Source organism: Danio aesculapii, chromosome 1 (genome assembly GCF_903798145.1).
Source record: "Danio aesculapii chromosome 1, fDanAes4.1, whole genome shotgun sequence".
Taxonomy (NCBI): Eukaryota; Metazoa; Chordata; class Actinopteri; order Cypriniformes; family Danionidae; genus Danio; species Danio aesculapii.
In genome coordinates this window covers 25,025,102-25,041,561 of record NC_079435.1, presented here as the reverse complement: position 1 = coordinate 25,041,561, position 16,460 = coordinate 25,025,102, and the positions used below count along the sequence as shown (strand labels likewise).

The 16,460-nt window shown below is 37.2% G+C and overlaps 1 protein-coding gene across 5 annotated transcripts in view; it reads right to left on the bottom strand.

Annotated features, from left to right (window-relative positions):
- The window catches only part of znf827 (zinc finger protein 827), a 140,925-nt gene that overhangs the window by 80,410 nt on the left and 44,055 nt on the right, over nt 1-16,460 (bottom strand). The window lies entirely within an intron of this gene.

Here is a 16,460-nt window from a genome sequence, read left to right as displayed (position 1 = left end):
GGTACAGTCAGGTTAGGGAAGGGGACACGGCTACGCGGTAAAGATTGTCGGGAGCCATTGGGAGAGTTTGTGACCTTCACGTGGAGAGTGCAGGCGGTGAACGGGGGTGGTGTATGTGGTGGCACCGGCTGGAAATGTCACCAGTCAGATGTCAGCGGACGGACTTAGCGTGGTCCGGTCAGCACCTGGAAGGGCATCCTCTAATTAAGAGCGTGTCGGGTCGCGTGTCCTATCAGACAGGGACAGGGCGTGCGGTATGAGCACAAGCGCCCTCTCTTTCGAAGACATGCACAAAAGTACAAGCTGGAGACGAGAGCGCGGAGATACAAAGTCACACCACTCTGGTGACCTTTCGGTTTGCGGCTAAAAATAGAGCCAAATTTCCATTCGAATTCATGTTACAGTGAGCGTTGAATAATTTATCAGCTTAATCCGCCAGCCAAGTTTGTTATTTTGCTCATAAGGCATCGATGTCTCCGAAATACCAAAATTAAATGAAAAAGAAAATGAGCGCTTTCTGTTTATGGACTGTTTTATTAGACTTTCATGGAGGGGGTAAAGCCCAAGTGTCTGTTGATCTTTCAAACTGTTCTGTCATCAAATCATCTTTGGGTTCATTTCTATTTCATTTCATAATTATACGTTCTTCCAGTCAGGGTTGTTGGTTCAGAAAAGCAAGGCTGATCAAATGTGTGCCTTCAATGCAATGTAATAAAAGTCTTTGCCAAATGTAAATATGTTGAAACCCTAGCTCCATCCATACAGTATATGATTTCAGATTTGGGAAAAAAATGACTGGAAATGTGGTGCTCTTGCAACATCTAAAGCGGAAGGGACTCAAATATTGGCCGACTGAGTAAATAATTGAAGACCAGCTCCTTTTCTATTCACTTGATAATTGTTAATGTGTATGTAACCATAGCAACAGCAACTAAAGGAGTTATTAAAAATGTCAACTTCCATAAACTAGGAAGTCTTAAAACGGCATGAAATCAAGAAATGAGTTCATTGTGCTGATTGTTTTAAACCCAAATGACTTCGGAAGACAGAGAACAAATCTTAAAATGATACAGACTAGGGATGCTCAAAATAACCGAAAATAACGATAACCGAATCGTTTATAACCGATTAATGGTATCAGTTAAATGATTCAAAAATATTACGTTATATATATTTTAAAGTTTGGCTGTAGAAACGGACGATCACAGTGAACGCGCTCTTTGCGTTGAGAGGGGCATCTTCTGAATGATTTACTAATGGCCACGAGTGTTTTGCACACTGCTTAAGCCTGGTTTATAGAATTCACAAGACATGTCACTCGTATCTTTTTGAATGGGAAAAAGTGTAACGGTCAATATGGTGAATAAAGTCCGCCTTCTAGTACAGGAGCCAATTATCGATCGCTATAGACTGATGATACTCCAGGGGAGGGGCTCTGACCAGACATGAGTTTTTTGCAGATTTTTTGTGAATTAGATGTTTAGAAATGAAACTAAAGACACAGATTTTATTGGTGATTCCTAATGTGAAATTCAATGATAAGCTTGTCAAGCAGTTTTGGAGGATTTGACGTTTCAAAGATGGCTTGTGAAATGACTTGCCTTGAAGAGACTTTGGTGTGGTGCGCCTCGCACTTTTGGAATGTAAACACTGCAGGTGCGTGAAGATGTTCTGTTGTTCTATATGCTGTTGTCCGCATGTTAAAATAAATCAGTATTTTTAAATACAATATTTAATGTGTCAGATAAAATAGACATGTCAATAATTTTTTTTTGTTAAATAATAATTTTATATTAATCTGACCAGTTAACCGTTAACATTCAATTAACGAGTGGCGGTTGTCGGTTAGCAAAATTGATCGAAACGAGCATGCTTAATACAGACCAAACTGTTTAATTGTGTGGGTTAAAAATCCTTTAATTACATGATATAGGAATATTTGAGCAACTACAATGAAGGCCTTTTAAATTTTAATTAAATTCTACAGCATAAAAGATAACAGTGTGAAACAATTCCAATATAATTATAAACTGAAATTAAATCATAACTAAATTAATTCAATAGCATGGGAAACAGCTTCAAGCTATTCAATTTAATCTGCTGAAAAGAAAAACTGGCAATTAGGGCTGGACAATAAAGATATACACAGGTAAAATCCTGATAGTTTTAAATGACATTTATTATTCTGAAATGGCAAAAAATTATTCTGAAAAATCAAATGTCAGGAATTATTCTGACATTTCAGATGATCTATAATTTGGACCAATGCAAGATTACATAATAATATACAGTATGACATACAGTATAAATCTAAATATAATTAAAGCCCATTTTTCACATACAGTTAAAGTCAGAATTATTAGCCCCCCTGTGAATTTTTTTTCTTTTTTGAATATTTCCCAAAATGATGTTTAATTCAGCAAGGAAATGTCCACAGTATGTCCGATAATATTTTTTATTCTGGAGAAATTCTTATTTGTTTTATTTCGGCTAGAATAAAAGCAGTTTCATTTTATTTTACATTTTAAGGTCAAAATTATTAGCCCCTTTAAGCTATATATTTTTTTCGATAGTCTACAGAACAAACCATCAACCAAGTAATAAAATGCAATCTGGGAGATAACAGCTATCAAATTGATTTATTGAAATGCCTTAGGGCTGGGCCGATAAACAATATGATATCAAACCGCGATTAAATTTATGTCAACAACAACAATAAGCTCTGGACTTTCTTACTCTATATTCATCTAAGAGCCAACCAGACAACAGAAATGGGCAACATTGGGAATCTAAAAGTGTGTTGATATTAGAAATGCACCGAATTTTCGACCACCAAAAATGTATCATCCGAAAATATGTTATGTCATTTAATGGACCCTCAAATTTTTGTTGCTTCAGCCATTGTTGGGATACTCTTAAATCTGGAAGCATTAACAACTTATATCGAAATATATATCATTATCGTTCAATATTGAAAATAATTCTTGAGATTGCCCTAATATTTATCGCCCAGCCCTAGAATGTACCACACAACAGAGCTAAGACCACAACAAATGTAAGCCTGCAAGAAAATCTATGAAAGAGTTTAATATTTGATCCCATTAAAATCGGACCAGTGAAATTCATTTTTATGACTTTTTTTTTTATCACTCAAGTGAGTGACTCTGGTTACAGAATGCGACTGTCGCTTTCATTTATATCCAAACCGTATGTGAAAGCAACCTTATTAAAGTGATTCGAGCTGCACAGACAATCATATTCTGCTTCTGTCTGACTGCAGCCTCTTTCTGGCTCTCTCTGCTCTCTCTCTCTCGCTATGACTGAAGTGAAGCCCCCGGTCAGTGTTACATCAACACCGGGGCTATCTCTGCTCTCACCGGTGAGGCTGTCATCTGCCGTTGCTGTCACCTGGCCTGTTTTTTTTTTTTTTCCTTGCCTCCTCCTCTCTGCGGGCTGATTCGTTTCTCTGCTGGGCGCTTGTCCAGTACCCTGTCACCTCTCACTCTGTTGCGGCTGCCCACTATTGGACCACTTCATTAGCTTTCCACCTCTGTCATGCAGCTCTGCTCCCAGCTCTGACAATTGGTCAGCACTCCCGCCGAGGATGGCTTAACGTGGCAGGTTAAGGGGGCAACAACAGCCAACAGTCGGCTACGGTAGGAAGGCTTTGCTACATGAAGCAGCAAGGGTGCAGCTACACATCGCTGGGCGCTGGATGCGGCAGGGGTCACTTACGAGCCTAAGCGCCGCATGGTGGATGTGGGAAATGGCTGGCAAACCTTCGCGCTGCTGGGACCACGAGGAACAGATGAATGGAGAGCATACAAAAACAACAGGGATGGAAAGCACACTCCAGATTTTGGCTCATTCTTTGAATTCGCCAATCTCCACACCTCCCACCATTGTTCTAGGCAATTATTCGCCTGTGACCAGAGTCACACCCAGTGTCACTTTCTCTGAGAGGAAGAGACAACGTGTGAACTGTCATTATTGAATTAGGTCCAGCAAGCATGTGCAGGGGCCTGCATTTCAAAGCGCTTCCCCCGGCTTTCATCTCCAAATCAAAATGTGTATCGCAACTGGATGGCTGACAGTCGTGTCAGCGTGGAGGAAAATCAAAGCCGATTGGTCTGAAGCTCCGAGGAGAAGCAGGCAGTCCAAAGAAATGATAGGCCAATTATGTCAGAGGTCAGTGAGAGTTCACCTCATGTGTGCGTGAGCATGTGTGCGTGTTTCGCCTGGGGAACTCTAAAGCGAGTAGTCTCCTATTTTGCACTTCATTCTTCGCTCTGTCTCTAGTTCTCTAATTTCCGTCCCATTTTTCTTTCTTTTGTTTCTCTCCATCTCTGTTTCTTCTATGTACTCCAAGTGGGTGTATGACAAGAGCAGATAGCACTCGAGACACTACTTAAGAAATTCAGAAGATGTGCACAAATGCACTGCCATATTCACTGGTGCAAAACAAGTTGCAGACCTAGTCAAAAAAATTGACATTTGCATCTCCCTAATTAGCATTGTGCCAGTATGAACCATAAATGCACATTTTGCAACTTCTTGCTAGGGCTGCAACTAACAATTAACTAACTATATATACAAACAATAAATAAATGAATAGAAACTAATATTAGGGCCGCAAAAATACAGATTTCTTGTGATTTGGTTCAGTTTTAGGGTCATGGTTTCACCGTATGTTTAATAAAAAAGTAAATAAAAATAAAAGAAAAAACTAACAAAATACAACACAAATGAATACAACATAGCAAAGATACAGTGCTTTTCAGGTTTTTTTAATGAATCTAACAGGTTCTTTAATCTGAAAAATAAATTATGTTAAATTAAAAATAATTTGTTTAAATTAATAAATGTTCAATAAAATTTAACCCAGCATACTGTATCTTTAATGTATAAATTAAATGAAGGTTAACTATTACTGAATTAAAATAGCTATTCAGTCAAGAGTAGGCATAGGCCGGTATAAGATTCTGATGGTATGATAACCTTGCATCAAAATATCACGGTATCATGGTATTGTGATTACTGCTCCAAAATAAGTTCTTTTTAAATGTCTGGGTAAAAAACAGCAACTTTTTCCCTGTTGAACACAATATATTTAATTTTAAGAAACATTTAAAATATTTTGGACCAGTATCTTTTGATGTGGAGGTTACTTTTCTGCTGGAGATACTGTTGCCCTAAAAAACTAAATAAAATAGTTGTGAAAAGCATGTAAAAAAAAAACAAACTTACATATACCTTAGGGGCCCGTTTCAGAAAGGAGGTTAAGTGAAAACTCAGAGTATTTTAACCCTGAAATGAGAGAAACTCTGGGTTTTCCTTTTCAAAATGGCAGGTTTGTTAAACTGGAGAAAGCAGGGTAAGTCAAGCCTGTTTCTGAAAGAGAGGTAACTTTAACTCAGAGTCAGTTACCGTGGTAACTTACTCTGTGAACCTAACCTGGTCAGGAGCAGGTTTTATTCTCTAAACTCTGAGTTTCTGTCGGTCTCCTCCCCTTTTTTAAGGACGAAGCGGTATTTCTCGCCTTAGCCTTACGTTTCCACCCACCTATTTTAATGCTCATTTTGGAGATGCACTTAAAAACGATTGATGGAAATGTCATGATGCACATAACTTTTAAAAAATATGCATTAAAAACACGCGCATAACTGAGTAGGAAAAACTTTTATTCGATAAAAAAGATGCGCATAAGCTACGATAGAAACACTTTTACCGAACAAATTACAGTATGTGCATTAAAAAAAGGTTTGTTTTAAGAGATGATGATGAAAATGTGTGTGAATGGACAAGCCAGTAGGCTGAGCACTCTGTAACACATTTGAAACGTTGTGTTGGTCATTCTAAAACGCCTTTTCAGTATTAATGTATATTATTAATGATCTCCAGAGCGTCTGTAGCGTGTCAAGAGCGTCTGTTCTCCGCGTCTCATGGCTTCAAATGCCCCCCACGTGTTCAATTTTTCAGCATTGTCTTCTGAGGCGCAAGTACACTTATTAAATAAAGAAAAGATTGATGCAGCTTCTCCTGCGGCAGTAAATTCTGTTTTTACTGTTGATATTTGGCGCCCGTTTAAACAGGAAGTGACAATTTTGTTCTCTTTGAAATGCTGCTTTATTCGCACGTCTTTTATGCGATATTCCAGTTTTGCACATAAATTCAATTAATATATTTGGATGGAAACATAGCTATTGCCTACATTTCAGTCACACAAAGAACAAAGTCACGTACGAGAATGGCTTGTCCTTTTTTAATAAATAATTAGCTTAACTTCACTGACCTTCGACAGGGACATATACTGTAACTAGATTAATGGGATTATTATTCTTTCTAAAAACTATTGTTCTGCTTACATTCTAAATGTCATATCAACCTCTATCACTTGATCAATAAAAAAGGCAGACACAAACAGAAATGTGTATGAAAGTGGGAACGTGTGTAAAAAATGTATAAACGTTACACATTACGTTACTTATTTTATTATACTTAAATATTTAAATACTTTGAACTTAAAATTACGCATTAACTTGAGCAGTTGTTTTCCCACGCTAACTGTCTCTGTTTCACTGATGCAGTGGTGTTGCTTTTTTAAATATATGCTCATATTTGCTTTAACTTTGCATGAGCACATCAAGTTCAGCTGGAGAAAGAAATGTTGATCTCTTTTTTTAGATATTGCCATGATGACTCGTAATATCTCGCTCCATTGATAATGCCTTTTTATAGTCATGGTGTGCGCGCTTAACTCTGAGTTGGTCAACTCAAAGTTTTTAATCTCTCGATAAATCAACTCAAAGTTCAAGTTTAAACTCTGAGTTAGTTGAACCTCCTTACTGAAACAGGCCCCAGGAACGGTATAACAGAAAACGTTGGTATTATTAAAACCCTGACTTTTCCAAACCGAAGTAAACCTTGAAACCGGTTATCATCCCATAGTCAAGATCAGAGTGACTGATTTCATTATCTTTTGTTGTTTGACTAATATTAAAAACACAGAAAGCAGCAATACAATTTTTTACTTTAAGATGCAGCACAATGAGAAAGTTACAGACAACACAATTTCCTGAATGTTTACGCTGCAAAGCATAACCGATTGTATGCTCATCAAGTCAGACAGATGGACATAAGCACTCAGTGATGGGGCATTTCCTCACGAGGAGCATTGTTTCAGTGAATGGCCATGCATTCTAACATGCACAAAGCCAGTTTAGAGAGTAAACGGTTAAAAATGGGGAAAATTCATTCATTTATTAATTTTCTTTGTGGCTTAGACCCTTTAATAATCTGAGGTCGCCACAGCGGAATGATCCGCCAACTTTTTCAGCATATGTTTTACGCAGCGGATGCCCTTCCAGCTGCAACACTTCACTTTGAAACACCCATACACTCTTGCATTCACACACATACACTACGGACACTTTTAGCTTACCCAATTCACCTATACCACATGTGTTTGGACTGGAGCACTCAGAGAAAACCCATGCGAACATGGGGAGAACATGCAAACTCCACACAGAAATGCCAACTGACCCAGCCGAGGCTCGAACCAGTGACCTTCTTGCTGTGAGGTGAGAGTGCTACCCACTGTGCCACCATGCTGCCAATGGGAAAAATGCTAAATACAAAACCACAAAGAACTCAATTTCGATATGTGTATTGAATTATGAAGATCTTACTGAATGGTTCAATATTATGTTGAGTATTGCAGCATCCCAAATTCCCTAATATATAGAAATATATATAAAATACTGATTATGAGGTCTTATACCTAATCAGGGGAGCAGCTAAAAGCTTTTAGGCATGTAGACATGGTCAAGACAATTGGGAAGAAAGATGATTTAAGATGCTTTGAATGTGGAGTTGTTAGTGCAGGATTGGCAGATTTTTCCACAAACAACAATCTCTTGTGTTTACTCAAGTGATACACAAAAAGACAAAATATCCAGTAAGCATCAGTTTGGTGGACAAAAATGTCTAGTTTGAGCTAAAAGAAAAGCAATATTAATCAAACTGCTTGTTACAACCAAGATCTGCAAAACATACGGTCTGAACACAACTTGTCAAACCTTGAAGCAGATACGCTACAGCAGCAGCAGAAGAGCACACCGGGTACCACTACTGTCAGCTGAACAAAGGAAACTAAAGCTACAATTCAGACAGGCTTGCCAAAATAGGACAACAGAAATTTAGGAAAAGGTTGCCTGGTCAATTAAGTCAGAATTTTTAGTGTAAACAACATGAAACTATGGATCCACCCTGTCTTGTTTCAGTGGTAGAGGCTGTTTCTGGTAGTGTACATGTGTGTGTAATATTTTAAGTGTGAAACACTTTGGGCCTCTTAATACCAACTTCATAATACCAACACTACAGTCTTCCTGAGTATATCTGCTGACCATGACTATCTCTTTATGACCACAATGTACCCATTTGTGATGCTACCTCCAGTAGGACAACAAAGCTCAATGTCACAAAGTTACAACGATCTCAAACTGGTTTCCTGAAGATGACAGTGAGTTAATTATACTCAAATAGCCTCCACAGTCAGCAGATCTCAATCCAGCAGAGCACATTTAGGATGTGCTGGAATGGGAGATTCACATCATGAACGTGCAGCCAAAAAATCTGCAGCAACTACTATGTGTTGTGGTGAATGTCATGCTCATGCTATCCTGCTAATATATTAACCAAACTCTCTGAGGAATGTTTGCAACACCTTGTTGAACCTATTCCACAACTAATTGAACCATTTAATCCCAATTTTATTTTCTTGCAATTTGAGAATATGCAGTTTTACCCTTAGACCTTCAATCTTCATGCCTTTTGTTTTCAGATCATGCCTTTGATAATCAGTATTGAATTGCAATTCAACTGTTTTCAAATGTTAACAACTGAAAAATATATTATAGTACAAATTTCAACCACCGGCCACTTTATTGGGAACACCTGTCCAACTGCTTGTTAATGCAAATTTCTAATCAGCCAATCACATGGCAGCTACTCAATGCATTTAGGCATGTAGACATGGTCAAGATGATCTGCTGCAGTTCAAATCGAGCATCAGATTGGGAAAGAAAGGTGATTAAAGTGACTTTGAACATGGCATGGCAGTTCTGTGGGCGCAAATACCTTGTTGATGCCAGAGGTCAGTGGAGAATGGCCAGACTGGTTCCAGCTGATAGAAAGGCAACAGTAACTCAAATAACCACACGTTAAAACCAAGGTAAGCAGAAGAGCATGTCTGAATATACATTAGTTGAACCTTGAGGTGGATTGCAACAGCAGCAGAAGACCACACTAGTTGTCCCTCCTGTTGGCTAAGAACAGGAAACTGAAGCTACAAATCATACAGGCTCACCAAAATTGGACAATAGAAGATTGGAAAAACTTTGCCTGGTCTGGTGAGTTTCGATTTCTGATGCGACATTTGGATGGTAGGGTCAGAATTTGCCATCAACAACATGAAAGCATGGATCCATCCTGCCTGGTATCATAGGTTCAGGCTGGTGGTGGTGTAATGGCGTGGGCGATATTTTCTTGGCACACTGGGCCCATTAGTACCAATGCCACAGCCTACCTGAGTATTGTTGCTGATCATGTCCTTCCTTTATGACCACAGTGTACACATCTTCTGATGGCTACTTCCAGCAGGATAACACTCCATGTCATTAAGTGTGAATCATCTCAGACTGATCTGACTCATTGAACATGACAATGAGTTCACTGTACTCAAATGGCCTCCACAGTCACCAGAGCTCAATGCAATAGAGCACCTTTGAGGGATTTAGAAGATTCTCATCATGGATGTGCAGCCAACAAATCTGCAGCAACTGCGTGATGGTCATGTCAATATGGACTAAAATCTCTGAGGAATATTTCCAGTAGCTTTTTGAATCTACGGTACTAGTAAGGGTACCTAATAAAGTGGCCGGTGAGTGTAGCTGTGCAAGCATTATGTACACTAAACTGGTTTTGTGACATTGTTACATTTTAATCAAAACAATTATTTATTTTAATTAAAATTTTGAATGTCTTGTCCAAAGCCAACAACAGCAATTTCAGAGCTTCCAGAAATAAGCAAAAAATAAACACACAAAAGTGTGTGGATCTGAATGAAAAAGAAAGCCGTACTGTTACAAACTGTTAGCAAGGGGTACCTAAAAAGTGTCCTGTTAATGTATTTTATTTGTAAATCAGGTTTAACTATATATATATATATATATATATATATATATATATATATATATATATATATATATATATATATATATATATATATATATATATATATATAATACATCAATGTATATCAGGATCACAAATGTTTTTTTTCTCCTTAGAAATGCACTTGTAATTACTGTAAAGAGACATCACTCATAGATCTGAGTAAACAGTAATGAACACTTTTTCACCTGACATAGTTTGAATGTCAAAAATGCCATGCTCACGCCACAAGACTCTGAGACTATAAAGTGATCATTCCTCACTGCTGCTGATGTGAAATCCAACTTGTCTATGAATTGTCTTGGAATTTATTATTCAAAGGCAGTGAACGTGTTACAAAAGCAGTGCTTTGATGGCTGTAAAGCACTACTTTAAAGTGGATTACTTAAGAGGCGCAGCTTCACAAAGACAGTTTGAGCATCCTGACAGTTTTAGCACACTAAAGCACAGCCCTTGAGAAGTGGCGTCTCTTAGATCATCCCCGTTAAAGCACCGCAGCACAAATTATTAAAAGTAACACTAAAATTAGAAAAAATAAATCTAGATAAACTAGTTTAACAACGACTATCCTGACCCAGCCAAACAATACTTTCATAGCATTCATCAATACTGTATGCTTATGAAAATAATCATTCATTCATTCATTTATTTTATTTTCGGCTTAGTTCCTTTATTAATCCGGGGTCGCCACAGTGGAATGAACCACCAACTTATCTAGCACATGTTTTATGCAGCGGGTGCGCTTCCAGCCGCAACCCATCACTTGGAAACACCCATACACACTCAATCATACACATGCACTACAGCCAATTTAGCTTACCTAATTCACATTTAGCGCATATCTTTGGACTATGGGGGAAACCGGAGCACCCAGAGAAAACCAACGCCAACATCGGAAGAACATGAAAACTCCACACAGAAATGCCAACTGACCCAGCCGAGGCTCGAACCTGCGACCTTTCTGCTGTGGGGCAACAGTGCTACCCACTGTGCCACCATGCCACCTATAATAATTCAAACTAATTTTTAAAAACCTAGATAAACTAGTTCACTGAGGATTATCCTGGGGTGAGTTTTTCAAAACCATTCTTAGCCAATTCTACGATTGCACGTTATGTTGTTACAAACATAGTCTGCATCACTGAATCTTTTTTTTGTTTGGAACTACATCTCAAGAACTGTGGTCAGAAATATAGTTCTCCTAGGCACTATTCCTTCCAAAAGATTCATCATCCACTTTGAATTCAGAATTTCTTTTAAATTAAAGTTGTCTTGCTCACATTTTATATAATTTACCTCTGCAGTTCAATTTTAAAGATCTTCTAGCTGATAATTGTTCTCCCTTAGGAGTAAGTGCACACCGAGGACATTTTTATCATTTGGCTCTTGAAGAAATGTGACTTTTACGACTTACAATCGAAAATGTTACATTTACAAAGCTTGAAAAAACAAAACATATCATTTAAGGGTTTAATTTAAATTTGTATATGCAACATTTCTGCAGTGTTTTAAGTATAATGTCAAAAAATCGAACAGTTAATAAAGTAAAAAAAAAAACTATTATGCTTTATTAATATAGACTTTCTGAGACTAGATGTAATTTCACAGAAAACAAGTACAATTTTTATTTAATATTAAAACATTAATTCAATTTGCAAGAGATTCAAATGTAGGTTACATCAAAATATACCCTAAGTAGCATATTTCAGATTCACACAAATGTCGACAGTGCCCTCTAGTGGATTTGTCATCTGAAACGTGCAATAAAACGTACCAGGAGCAATGTAATTAACCTTTTCTATACTGTATTATGGCATTAAAACAGTTTATGCATATTTTTTTAAATGTTTTTCTCACATTGAAATGTAGATATTTGGACTTCAGTTGTAAGCACAAACAAGTTTTTTTTACTTAGCCCACTAGCAGATAATTGTACTTATTTTAAGGAAAAACTCTCAATTTTGACTTCTTTCTTCTGAAGTTTAAAACAAAAATTTTTATTTGATCTTTCATATATTTGGACTATAAAATATATACGAGACAAACGATAATAAACGAGACTATGCAGAGTAAGAAGCGCTTTTTTTGCAATGTGGTTATTCTATATTTGTACCTAAATACTGTTAGACTCCCCAGAAAACCATCAAATAGTAATATTCTTTCGAGCTTGAAAACTGTATTTACAACGCAGAAAATAAAATAATGCAATTTTTGTTTTTTTCCAATATCATACAGCCCAGGCTTCTGTATTGATACATAAAGCCAATACAAAACCATCTCCCACTTGGAACATCTTGCTTCTTCTGTTTAGAAGAACAGGTTCACTGTGCTTCAACTGCAACCTCGCAAAGCTGAGGAGTCTGTTTGGACCTCTGGGACCCAAACCCGTTTGTTTAGGAGTCCAGGAAGACAGTGCCATGGGCAAAAAGGGGGCCAGCAATGCACTGAACGCAAGCTCTGCACGTTCCACCAAGACGCAGAAGTTAACTAAGCTGGAACAGTCCCTCTGCATCCAGGCAAGAGGTCACGCGATGGAGCTGAGGGCGCTAATCATTTCCAATTACGGATTCCTTTTTAATTATGAATTATGCATGAATTTTTAATTAATCTAATGTTCCGAAGGTTTTCCTTTTTTTCCGTACCGAGATCTCAATCTAATTACTCTGCATTAAGCGAGGGAGCAGTGACCCCTCTGCCGACCTTCTTGGTAACCCTTGGTCAGGCCTCTCGCATCAATCTCGCAGCTGTCTGACAATTACCTATACTTTCGGCTACAACAACACATATTTAATAGCCTACAGTCCGGAGTTTGATTACATTAACAAGTGTAATTGTGAGTTTTGTATTTTAACAGCTGAATTTCACATCTGCCCTCCAAACGGCTTATTAACGGATACACTAAATATTAGCCTAATATTACCATTAACAGATTATGATATTGTCTGTAACATTCTCAAGCTGAATAGGTTTTACAGGTTCATTTGGTTAAAGCATTAAGCAAACACTGACTTCAATCATTCATTAGTGTATGCTAATGATAGTAATAGTTGTAACAACTTTACATTCATTAATATATTTAACACTTGAGATTGCGTAGATTAGCATCAATTGCCATTGCACAAATTCAACAGCAACATCAAATTCTCTGACCTATAATGAACAATAAAAAACTGGCCACTATTGTACTTATACATTATAAACTATATTAAAATAACATGTTTAAATAACAACTTTAAACTGAAATAGTTTTAGCTTGAATATCAATTTGCATATAATAGCCGCTACATTGTGAAAAAAATTGCATATAATTAAAAATTTACAAATAATAGCCACAACATTGTAAATAAAAAGCCATGACAACAAATGTTTTTGTTACTTTAACAAAATTTCATATAATAATTATACTAAATCCTACAAAAAAAGTTTAACTTAATGGGCCCTATCATACACCCGGCACAATAATGGCCCGTTTCCACTGAGTAGTACGGTACGGTTTGGTTTGGTACGCTTTTATAGCCATTTCCACTGTCAAAAGGCGTACCGAACCGAACCGTACCACTTTTTCGGCACCGTTTCGAAAGGGTACCAAACATGAGAAAGGGTACCAAAAGGCGGAGCTAGACACGCAGCTGAACGCTATTGGTTTACAGAGAAACGTCATTCGCTTACTCAACAAACCAGAATGAAAACAAAAGAGCCGCCTGCCATGTTTAAAATACACAGCCGACGAGCCAAGAGATTACAGCGTTATTACATATACATATAATAACGAGCCATTGTCGACCCGGGCTCAAACAAACCATGTCGTCGTCTTGATGAACAGCCACAATGCCAAAAAGAAGAGCAGATTTACCCCGTGCCCCGTAGTTTTTAGTCTGAAGCGCGAGTGGTTTTGCTTTCTTGCTTGCGCTCGCCACGGATCTATTTCTGAAATAACAAACTTCTTGAGCTGATGATAATAACGGTTATTGATGTGCTTTTGAAACCCGATCCTATCAGAAACTGACAAACGCGAGAGAGACACGCGAAAAAAAACTAAGGAGAAGCCTTAAAAAAGGAGCACATTATTTTTTCAGCAAATGTGAACAAACTGCCATGTTTAACTATTATCATCACCTTTTGGACTATTATGAACTCAGAATGATGGAATGACTCTCTAACATAGGCTACATGTGCTGCTGAAGATTACAGACACCGATGAGAGGTTTACATTGATTGTGGGCTATATTTTGTGTTGTTTTCAAACCTAAATAAGGACTAAATGTCTGCTGTATGTAGTTCTTCTTTAGTTGGTAACATATCAGAGACTGTAAGGGTCTGTATGTGTTTATAAATGTTCATTTATTTATTTATTTATTTTATATAATTGCAGACGTTACAGTAGGTTATTTCACATTGTCATTGATCTGCAGTTATAATCAAATCCTGTTCATAGAAAAGTTAGTAATAAACATTTATAAACAAGTATTTATGTGTATAAAGTGTCTGTTTTGTGAGAAGTGTTTCTCATATGATATGTAAGCGACTCGTACAGCTTTACTGTAGACATTTTCTTGAGTGAAAATGACGTCGACTGAAACTTTCTGTCATACACCACGCCCAACAAAAGGGTACCCTTGGTAGTGGAAACGCAAGCCTCATAAAGTTGACCTGTACCAACCCGAACCGTACCGTACTGTACCAGTCAGTGGAAATGAGCCATAAGAAGCAAGAAGTGTTTTGTGCGATTTGTTGCTATTTATAGACCAGCGCAATCCTACTTTTCACGTTTTGTGCCACATTGTTTAAATAGCAAATTTATTTGCGCTACTTTGTGGACTTTGTTCCGCTCTATAAAGGAGGTGTGTTAAGGCACATTGTTGATGTGTTGCTATTTTGAGAAACTTTTTTTTTGGACATGTATGCATCACCAAATGGGGCATAAGAATAGGGCGTGTGTTTGGATATAACACATTTTTTGACCACACTTTGTTATTATTGTTCATTTATTCGTTTGCTGAAATTAGAGCTGAATTCAGTAATACTTTTGAAACGCTTAACAGCTGAAATAAATATGTAGGCTAATGGATATCTTTAGTGGAGTACGTGTAACATAGTTTTCTTATCCACGAAAGTAAAGGAGTAAAGAGTAAAAGTAAAGTAAAGAGAAAGTAAAGAGGCCGAATGGAGGAGGCTCACTCTTTATCCTCGTTCAGATAGTCTGTTAAACTGTTTTCTCGCTAGTGAAGCGTTCAGTTTGTCCATTCAGTTTTTCCATTCAGTTTTTCCACTTACAAAGTCCACCATGTAAATAGCAAATGCGCCATGACGCAACACAACTGACTTTTAAAGGGAATGTGAGATAAGACTCTGATTGGTTTAATGCAGGTTATGCTCAAAACACACCCATAACTCATTAAGAGAATAAGCACAACTCTGTTAGACCATGCACTGCAGCGCAAACAGTATTTTTCCGTCCTTAAGATTGCAAAAGTGGATTGCACTGGATAATGCTTTTGGACCATGCGCTTTAGACTTTGTGCTTAGATCGTTAAAATAGAGCCCAATATGTTTAGTCAGTTAGATAGATATAAGTTGAGATGACTCGAAAAGTTAATTAGATTCAACAAAAAAATTAAGACAGCAAGATTTTTTTCACAGTGTATGAGGTATTTACTGTTTGCATCATCTAAGTTTAACACAGTCATTGAATTAGTCTTTTCGAAGCCAAAGCTCTTAAAATGTATATTATCCTGGCCTTGGTTAACAGGTACAGTCTGGTGACTGCATTTGACTGACTGACAGTTGACAAGCAAGAATGAAATATAATGGAGCTGAAAAATAGCCTAACCATCATAATAGGAAAGAAACTGCGCAAAAAAAAGTATAGAAAATGAAAAACAAAACTTTCAAGTAACAAAACAATCCCTGATATTCCATGACAAAGACAAAAATATACAATTCCCCTTACTTTCAAACAAAGGTTAACAGACCTTTCAAAATTCCATGATATTTCAGAAATCCCACAACTTTTGGAAACACTGCTAATAAAATCTAAAATGCAATGTATTTATGTAATTGCAAAGCTGACTTTTCAGCATAAAACTCACATGATCCTATGGAAATCATTCCAATATGATATAAGGATGCTTACATAGCCTAAATGTACATAGCCTAAATGCAGTGTAACCATATTGTCTTCATACATATTATGCGTAATATGTGAAATCTAACGCCATTCATCCATT